Below are 10,453 nucleotides of genomic sequence, written 5' to 3'. Positions count from 1 at the left end.
CAGAGTACGCGAAAGAACTTGCCCCCCTTCTAACAACCGTGTACCGCAAGTCTCTAGAGGAACGGAGGGTTCCAAATGATTGGAAAAGAGCACAGATAGTCCCAGTCTTCAAGAAGGGTCGTCGAGCAGATGCGCAAAACTATAGACCTATATCTCTTACGTCGATCTCTTGTAGAATTTTAGAACATGTTTTTTGCTCGCGTATCATGTCATTTCTGGAAACCCAGAATCTACTATGTAGGACTCAACATGGATTCCGGAAACAGCGATCGTGTGAGACCCAACTCGCCTTATTTGTTCATGAGATCCAGAAAATATTAGATACAGGCTCCCAGGTAGATGCTATTTTTCTTGACTTCCGGAAGGCGTTCGATACAGTTCCGCACTGTCGCCTGATAAACAAAGTAAGAGCCTACGGAATATCAGACCAGCTGTGTGGCTGGATTGAAGAGTTTTTAGCAAACAGAACACAGCATGTTGTTATCAATGGAGAGACGTCTACAGACGTTAAAGTAACCTCTGGCGTGCCACAGGGGAGTGTTATGGGACCATTGCTTTTCACAATATATATAAATGACTTAGTAGATAGTGTCGGAAGTTCCATGCGGCTTTTCGCGGATGATGCTGTAGTATTCAGAGAAGTTGCAGCATTAGAAAATTGTAGCGAAATGCAGGAAGATCTGCAGCGGATAGGCACTTGGTGCAGAGAGTGGCAACTGACCCTTAATATAGACAAATGTAATGTATTGCGAATACATAGAAAGAAGGATCCTTTATTGTATGATTATATGATAGCGGAACAAACACTGGTAGCAGTTACTTCTGTAAAACATCTGGGAGTATGCGTGTGGAACGATTTGAAGTAGAATGATCATATAAAATTAATGGTTGGTAAGGCGGGTACCAGGTTGAGATTCATTGGGAGAGTGCTTAGAAAATGTAGTCCATCAACAAAGGAGGTGGCTTACAAAACACTCGTTCGACCTATACTTGAGTATTGCTCATCAGTGTGGGATCCGTACCAGATCGGTCTGACGGAGGAGATAGAGAAGATCCAAAGAAGAGCTGCGCGTTTCGTCACAGGGTTATTTGGTAACCGTGATAGCGTTACGGAGATGTTTAATAAACTCAAGTGGCAGACTCTGCAAGAGAGGCGCTCTGCATCGCGGTGTAGCTTGCTCGCCAGGTTTCAAGAGGGTGCGTTTCTGGATGAGGTATCGAATATATTGCCTCCCCCTACTTATACCTCCCGAGGAGATCACGAATGTAAAATTAGAGTGATTAGAGCGCGCACGGAGGCTTTCAGACAGTCGTTCTTCCCACGAACCATACGCGACTGGAACAGGAAAGGGAGGTAATGACAGTGGCACGTAAAGTGCCCTCCGCCACACACCGTTGGGTGGCTTGCGGAGTATCAATGTAGATGTAGATGTAGAATCTTGTTAATGACATCAACATTCAATAAATCAGTTCTCACCAAGGTGTCACTTTGGATATGAAGGCATGGCATGATATTGGCACTTGGTAGACATAGTTTTATTATTCTTGTAAATCTCAAGTTATTGATGAGGTAGATAACAGTTTTCCTAGTATGAGTAGTGCATTTGACTTCCAATCAAAAAGCTTGATTATTGATCATGGAAAACAATCGTAGTATTATGTAAAAGAATTTTTATTGGATTTATTATTCCAAAAACTGGTATAGTCCTCCCATCCCATCAAGAAATTAAATAATGACCAAGAAGAAAGATCAGCATTTGAATGTGGATTCGATCTTAAAGGAGTGGCACGAATAACTTTCCCCTTTTTTGCTAACTGCTGTAATTTTTTTAAATCTTTGATGTATAAAATGCATTAATTCTACCAATTGTAATAATTATAAAAACATCAGATATTATAATCTTAACAGTGCCAACTATATTCTTCATCCAAGTCCTTTTAGGAGGATTATATCACAAACAAAATCACAGAGCTCTTCAATGTCAGAATAACAGATTGTAGTTAAATATAACATATGGGTTGCATTCAAAATATTTCGATGTAATCAATGAAACTTAGACTGAATAAGAACCAGATTATTGCAGTCAATTTCGTTCTGGCTAGTTCATAAATGTTTTACTCTTACTCCACGTGAATTCAAATCAAAAATAATAACTAAACAATAAGAAACCAAACCCAAATCATCTCAAGTTAATAAAATTCTAAAAATTATTACAACTATAGAACCATTTACATTAAAAATGTCTATAGTCAATTGTTAAATAATAAATACCCAGAACTAAATTTATTGTTCTAGACAAAAATAAAGAACTAATAGAAAGTAAATATGTGGCCAATTCCAATACATCTACTGTGTTATGATGTGTCTCAAAAATTGAAGCTATTTTAAAGTTTTCAATAGAATAAATAAATAATGAGAGTTACAGATGATATGTACACATCTCAGTGTCAATATCAGTTACATTATCTAAATTAATTACTATCAAATCCACCTTCATTAACAGTATTTTACCATCAAATCTCCTGTATACATAAATCTATTGTAACCAGTCTCCTCCTAATTATAAGCTGCATCTTGACCTGAAGTATTTTATGATTTCAAATCAAGAGAGAGGATTATAACTTTAAAAAGATTCCCTGATAACAGAGATATAGAAACAAATAAATTAAGTAGAGACCATCATGTAATATCAATCACAGGATAGCTTCCTTTGGATGGATTGATACACCACCAAATTCTTTGGATCCAAACATTTTAAGTAATGGTACCTTGGTAAGTATAATTAACATTTAAAATAATAGAGTACACAATGCTAGTTTATTATTCAACTTCTACAGATTCATAAAAAGAGCCATAAAATGTTTAAAATTTTGTCTCACAAATACATAATTTCACTCTAATAATATAAATAACAGTATTAACTAACAATGTTCATTTATATCGTCATGTAACCATGCCTGCTGGCACAAATTATGCCAATACTAAATCAGTTGCTAAATACAAGATCACTTAAACCAAATTACTGCAAAGAGACATTTAGTTTAACAAAATGTGCATATAATACTAGGTAAAATGAATCAATATCCAAGAATAAAACTTTTGGAAAAAAACGGTACAGAACATTTAAATAAAATTGTTAATCACTTAAGAAAAGAACGAAAATTTCAAGAAAATAAAGGAAAGACAATTAAGTAGAAATAAAAAACACAGGTTTATTATGACCTCATCAAACTCTGTATTATGTATAAATCAAGACAAAAATGGAACTTGTATTCCTACAAATGTATTATACTATTATCTTCTGTTATTTAATTTTTCTTTTCTATTAATAACAAAGAAACGCAATACAACAAATATTTCAATATAGTATTCTATAATATAAAATTACCTTTATATTAAGTAACCAAGATATTTAAATATCCAATATAAATAGTATAATTATTCATTATACTATTATAAGCAAAATAATCGATTACATTCAAATCAAGATATAAAGCAAGTATTTATTTATGTCATATTCCATAATCAGAAGATAAAATACTTAATTCCATATGTTAAATAACTTATTATTTAATAATACTATATTTGCATGTGTGTGTTAGTAGTGCAGGAAAAGAACAGTGCTTTAGCAGTCATCATCCAGCTTCAGCTCTTTAGCAACTTGGTCACTCATTTCAGTAACAGTCATTAGTGTAGGTGACATGGATACCAAGCCCTATTTGGTCTCACAGTGAAAGCTCTATACCTAAATCGAAAATAAATACAGACTGTCTCAGGTCGCTGTTGTTCCAAAGTTGTCCAGGTAATCTGTCTTTGGACACTACTGACTACGATATGAATATTGGAATTAAAGACATTCTCAAAGATTTTGTGAATACTAAAGCTCAGAAACTACATTTAATGTAATTATTATTTTAATTGAATGGCTAATTATTTGGTTTTAGTGATATAGATGCGTTTATAAACGAAGACTCCACAGGATGTGCTTTTGTGTAATACCTGAATCTACAGTAATGTACCAGTGTTGGGTAGGCCAGATCTCCTGCACCATGATGATGAAAACTTCACTTCCATCTCACACCACATCCAGTAGCTTTCATGGAAAATTATAAGACCATCCGAAACATGAGAAGTTATTTCGCATGCCTCTTTCTAATGGAATAGATTAATCCTCATTCGTTTCCATTTCATCTTGGTGCTGGACTAGTCTGTTTATTGGATGACTTTTGGAGTGTGGGAAGGAACAGCACCTCGGTTTTTGGACAGGACGTTGAAACATTCCCTTATTAACACACCATTATTGACTAGTGGGTTATAACCTAACAGATTAGAATAGTCTGACCATGTACAACTGATAAAGGTTGATCAGTTAACATTTGCACGGTAGTTGTTTCGTATCAACTGGAATAGAAGGGAGAACCGATAGAGGTACTCAAGGTACCCTCCGCCACACACCGTCAGGTGGCTTGCGGAGTATGGAAAAAAAAAATCCAACAGGGCGAATTAGAATGTCAGGTGGAACGATCGGAACATACTTCGTTGTTAAGGTTCTATTTATATTGTTTAAACAGCACAAATGAGACAGTTATTCCCTTCACCTGACAAAGTAATAATGGTAAGCTCATTACAGGTCGCCTATTAATGTCGTCACACGCCAATATTCTTCGTGTAGCACTGAATGCACAATCCTCACTGCAGACCAAATCGTGGGTGCCCGACGCGGTTGTCACGTGATCACGGTACACAAATGAACTCTTAAACGCATCAAACAAATCACTCAACAGATGCTATTTGCGTTTTTGCTGGAGGTCATGCTCATGCCATTGGGTGATGCACGCACCCATTAAACAATTGTAAACGCGGTCGTCCGTCCTGCCGAAATCTGCCGTGCTCACTTAGCGGCCAACAACTTACTTGCTCGAGTCTTAACACTGACTACTCTGGCTCACTGGGCGCTCGACTGTCGGTAGTACCTACTGAGACCTGCGTGAGGCAAAGATACATTGTTCTCAATACGTAAGGGGCTATTGACCTCTTACAACGTACAGATTGCTATAAGAAAAAGCAGCTCTCTGCTGTGAGCAGAAACTGCAGCCTGAGGTGCCTGTGTTTGTGGAAGTTGGGTCATCAGTGAACAACCAGTGGGCTCAGCGGCTATTGTGTATTTTACAACCTGGGCCTGCCCAGCGGGAGAACTGTGACCGAGTCGCTACACAAACATTGGGAGAGTGCCGCTTTCCTGTGTATCAGAAAAGCTTTTGTGGATAACGGTCGTTTGCTTTCCCAACGAAACATAGAGTGGTGAAATAATCTGTATAGTTTTGCATGTGTCTAATTTCAGAGGACTTGTGATACGAGGCAACAGCTGGGTGTGAAACCATGCAATTGGAAAATTAGTCAGTGACATCATGAAGAATAATCAGAAATGACAGTTTTTTCGAAGTGGGAAGGCGATTTGGCGATATGATTGTTTGCTGTCGTGACGTGTTGTCTTGGCAGGATTTTATGTGCTGGTCGAACTCCAGAGAGTGCATTTTTCGAGTCGCCCATCTTCAGAATTGCAGCTACAGCACGATGTCCACGTTCTCTCCAGCAGAGCCATGTACAAGTCAGTGGCATCCAGCACATCAGTCCAAGATTAATTATGACGAGGATAAGTTGCTGCACCAGTGTGATGGGACATTCTTGCTCTACACTTGAGAATTTCTGTACTATAAGCTGTCTCAGATTCATAGTTGCTGTGCTGTGTGCATGAACCTCTTGATTGACCAGCAGATGTCCAGTCACTGTGTTACTTCAGATATTTTGCATTAGAAGGGCGTAGTTATCTCGGTGAGGAAAGATACGTTTCAAAATCGATTAGTTAAAGTTACATGCATTGATTTTATGAATCATTCAGCAGTCTTGAATGTTCTGATCATTTCTCACTATGTTTTGTTTAACAAATTATTGTGTATACGGAAACACTGCTTCTGTTAAGGGCCTCCATTCACATTAAAATAATGTTTTAAGTAACTCTCCATTTTACAGTCTTCAGTTAGGTTTCTAGAAACCTAATTAGGCATTAAAATGGGTCACATAAAAATTGTTATAAAGGTGTATTCATAATTAGTTTTCTGGGGCCACATTACCCAGTGCACCCTGAATGTACTTCAGTTTTCCTTGTTCATAGCTTGTGCTAATTTCGACGAAGCCATGGGTGATGCCTTCGGTGGTTCTCATTAGGTATGTGAGACCGTACAGAGTTAGAAAGGTCGGTTTAACTGAGGAGGTGGCTAGTTCTTTACGTTCTACACTACTGTAATGTAGCTTAGACTATATTGTTTTAAAGGTAAGTCAATCCTAACCAAAATTCCGCATGGTGAATAAAATCTTCTCAACTGGTTGTTGAAATACTTTTATTAAAAACTGTCATGGCGTGGAAAAGTGATTGCTTGGGGCCAAGTCCGATCACTCATCGTCAAGATAAAGGCTGTTTTCTTTATTGGGAGACGACTATCAACTATGCTAAGTTTTTGTATTTGCAAACCTGTGAACAATGTATTAATGTATTGTGCTACTTCGCCATGACTGTAACAGAATTTGTTTAACGCCTGCCACTTTATATAAGCCGGCAAGATTGGCTTTATGTCGTTACGACGGTTGGTATGGTAAAGTGTTGAAGCGGAAAGGGAGCATTCAGGAAAGGAAACCAATACTATCGAAATAAAATGAAGCTACATTCCTGTTGTGACAATATTTCATTACTGTGGATAATAACCGGGAACGAATATTACTTTACAAATTATTCAACAAGCTTTAGGTTTCGTATGCTCGTCAAAAATTTCTGTTTCCTCCCCACAGCTATGGAAGGCAATTTCTGGAACAACCTCTGCACAGAGTAGCGGTCTCGGCAGTCAGCGAGCGCGTCATCCACCGAGCGTGAGGGGAATCGTGTTGTCCGGACAGCAGGCTCCGACATAACTGAAACAGAAAGACAAAAGTTGTTAAAAAAAAAAGTATGTAGTTCATACAGTAGGTAGAGCAGAGAAGCTATCTGAGTCATCCTCACTTCCCCTCGTTTATGTCCTTTCCTTCTCCCGTTCAGTAATTTCTCTGTGAAAAACGACAGACATGCAGCATTTCTGTGTTAAGAAATACTTAAAAGAACAACAACCTCTAAACAGTCATAAAACTGGAATATGACATTGTAAATTAACATAAGAGGTTTTGTGTTGAAGAAGTTCATATTCAGATTGCAGGATTACAGCTCTTGACAAGTCAAGACGTCATTGGCAGATTGTTGTAGATGTTATGTACAAACTTCCACTCAAATCGTGTTATTTTCCGTTAAGCTCTACGTAGCGTTAAAATGGCATTCTGTATCGATATTTCATGTAGTTTACACGTGTAATAATGAAATTTTTTTGTTGATATATTATGTTCCTCACAGGAGATGTCCGTAGCTCGTGGTTCGCGGTCGCGTTCTCGTTTCCCGAGCATGGGGTCCAGGGTTCGATTCCCGGTGGGGTCAGGGATTTTCACCTGCCTCAAGATGACTGGATGTTTGTGTTGTCCTCATCATTTCATCATCATTTCTGAAAGTGGCGAGACTGGACTGAGGAAAGGTTGTGAATTTGTGCGGGCGCTGATAACCGCGCACTTGAGCCCCCCGCCCCACCAAACCAAACATCATCACAGCAGATGTCAATAGGAAGCTCATAACTATGAACTAAGCATCTAAAAATCCAAAATGCAGCAAAAGTAAGGAAACTACGATAGCAGCACTACATCTACGGTAAGGTTTGTACCAAACGTTCGAAAAATTTTTCTATTTACACAGTGTACGAAAGGAGTTTATCGCTGTGTGAAAAGCTGTCACTAGCAGTTGAAAGCGAGTTGGTCTAAATTGAAAACTTGTTATGGTCATGTACTTGGTTCCTCACTGGTTGTTGCGGGTTTTCAATGAAGTGAAGTGTTCGTTTTGGAGACGATATCCGGATGCTTATTTTGGGGTTAGTACATGCTTAGCGATCGATCATGTTGCCGCCGTCACTTTAAATTATTGTGAAATCTTTTCTTCTGACAGGGGATTTCTACAACTCGAGTAAAATTAATTAATTTTTCTTCGGTACTTGGCAGGGCATTAACGTAAGATTTAAACAGAAACACATTCTGTAATCCTTCGGGCATGCAACAGGGACATCTGTGCTTCATCATCCGATGTTTAGGCAATTCAGTGTACTGCCATCTTCAAGGCGAGCCAGAGACGAGAATTCCGACTGACCGAGAGTACCTCTTTCTATGCTAAAATTCTAAATCCATGGCACACGACGATATACTATCGGATAAAATAATCAAGTTTCAGAGATTAGGCAGTCAGTAAAACAGCGCCAGTCGTAGATACTACTTACGTGAGTGAGACAAAAATGTAGGAAACGTCGAGAAAGAAAATCGTCAGTGCTTACAAATTACGTGATTTGTTATTAAAACGGATGACAGTTTAAGGAAGGACAGGCAGCGAGGAGGAGCAGTTGCTCTGAGGCGCAGACGTGAAAATAGTGGTTCCCATTAATTACCGAAATAAAAGCCCTCGACACGGTTGATAGATTGCCTTTACAGAGCGTCATCCTGTTTTGATCCAGAGGTTAAGGAAGCTGTAGAAATACAATCAGCAAACAACACCCTCAACAGGGACGAGGGCTTCCATTCTGTACAAATGGTGCCACAATGCTCTTCAAAATATTTTTACATTAAAAGTATGCTATAAGCTGTTACTGACCTGCCGTCGACCACACAGAAGTAGAGCAGGAAGTCATCGAGGCTGTGGGCGAAATTGGCCAGCACGCAGTTGGCCAGGTAGCGGCACTGCCCGGAACCTCCACCAGGGGTCACACACTCCTCCAGCTGCGACTCCGTCTGTGAACGAAAGAAACACTGTTTCAGTTTTGAGTGTCTAGCAGACTTCGTAAGCTACAATCTCAGCCCTAAAAGCCTACCGGAAAAGGGTGTATATCGTCCCTCCTACTCTCTCCTAAGATTCGTCAGGTGCTCTTTCTCTGGTGTTTCGGCAAATTTTTGGCAATTTCGGCTTGGTATTATGTGGCTGGAGTCAACTGTTCATTCCGTCCTCCATGCAACGCCCAGCGTCGATGGAAAACGTCCGTTTGTTTCCTGTAGAAAAAAATTTGAAACGGAACTTTACGTGTCCATTCGATAGATCGGTCCAAAATTAGTCCAGCGCGATATCTCTTATCGATATGTATTAACAAGGATGGTAAACCACGAAGAATAACCAGAACTCTAGCAGCACAACACTGCGCTTGCCTGTGCTGACTGCTACCTCCAGATATTCAGCGCTACTGAATCTCTGCTGGATTGCTGTTTATTCTTCGTGCTTTACTATCCCTGTTAAGTCACATTGACAAAAGCGAAGTATCGAGTGGGCACGTAAAATTCCACTTCAAAACTCATTTCGTTTGTAAAGGGAAACAAACCTACTCTTTCTGTTAACATCATGTGTCGTATTGAACATGTTATGAGCAACATCTATTTGGGTCGACTCCATCTACACATTGCAAAAGCAATTTTGAAGTTAAGTTTCTCGTTTTCTTTTCATTTCTGGTAGAGCTCATTACATTCGTCTCTCTTCTGTTTACTCTCATTCCATATTCTGTATTCATTGGACAGTTCATTCCTTACAACTGATCTTGTAATTGAGGAGCGCCAGAACAAAAACCGATAAATCTGCATTTGCTGTTAATACAGAAAGTAACAAATAGTGATATCTAAATGGTTCCACAAGCTACAAAAGGAAGAAACACACCATAAAACACTTGATGTCGTGTTATGCTGAAAATTATTTTATGGCAGCATGTATTATTACTCCCTTATCTCCTCCCTACAGCTCAAACACGCGAATACAGCAAAAGTGGATATATCTGGTTTTGTTCCGGCGCTCGTCAATTTTTCTTCTAGTTCACGAAGGATAGCAATTTCATCAGCAAATCTTGTCACTGACATCCTTTCACCATCAATTTTAATCCCGCTCTTCAGTCTTTCTTTTATTGCCGTGATTGCTTCTTCGATGGATAGAACGAACAATAAGGGCGAAAGGCCGTGTCCCCGTCTCATACCCTATTTAATCCGAGCACTATGTTCTTGCTCTTCGATCTCATTCTTCCCTCTTGGCTCTTGTACGTATTATGTATTACCCATCTTGTGCTGTTGCTTACTTCTGTAGAGGGCTTTTAAAAAAGGTGTGTCCTATATCTACAGGAGGTATTATGAATCAAAACTAGAAAAAAGTAACTTTAATTATATGCACGGAAAGCAATACCTGTTGAGATACGGCCCGCTGAAGATCCGAGGACACAGACTGCATTGGGTACAATTCAAAAGAGATGACATAGTAAGTTAACGCAGTATGCACGTGTGGGCAGACGCAAATCCACGAGCAATCACGTAGCCCCA

The sequence above is a fragment of the Schistocerca piceifrons genome, chromosome 1 (genome assembly GCF_021461385.2).
Source record: "Schistocerca piceifrons isolate TAMUIC-IGC-003096 chromosome 1, iqSchPice1.1, whole genome shotgun sequence".
In the NCBI taxonomy this organism is placed as follows: Eukaryota; Metazoa; Arthropoda; class Insecta; order Orthoptera; family Acrididae; genus Schistocerca; species Schistocerca piceifrons.
The sequence above is the reverse complement of the archived record's forward strand: the minus strand, read 5'-3'. Positions refer to the sequence as shown.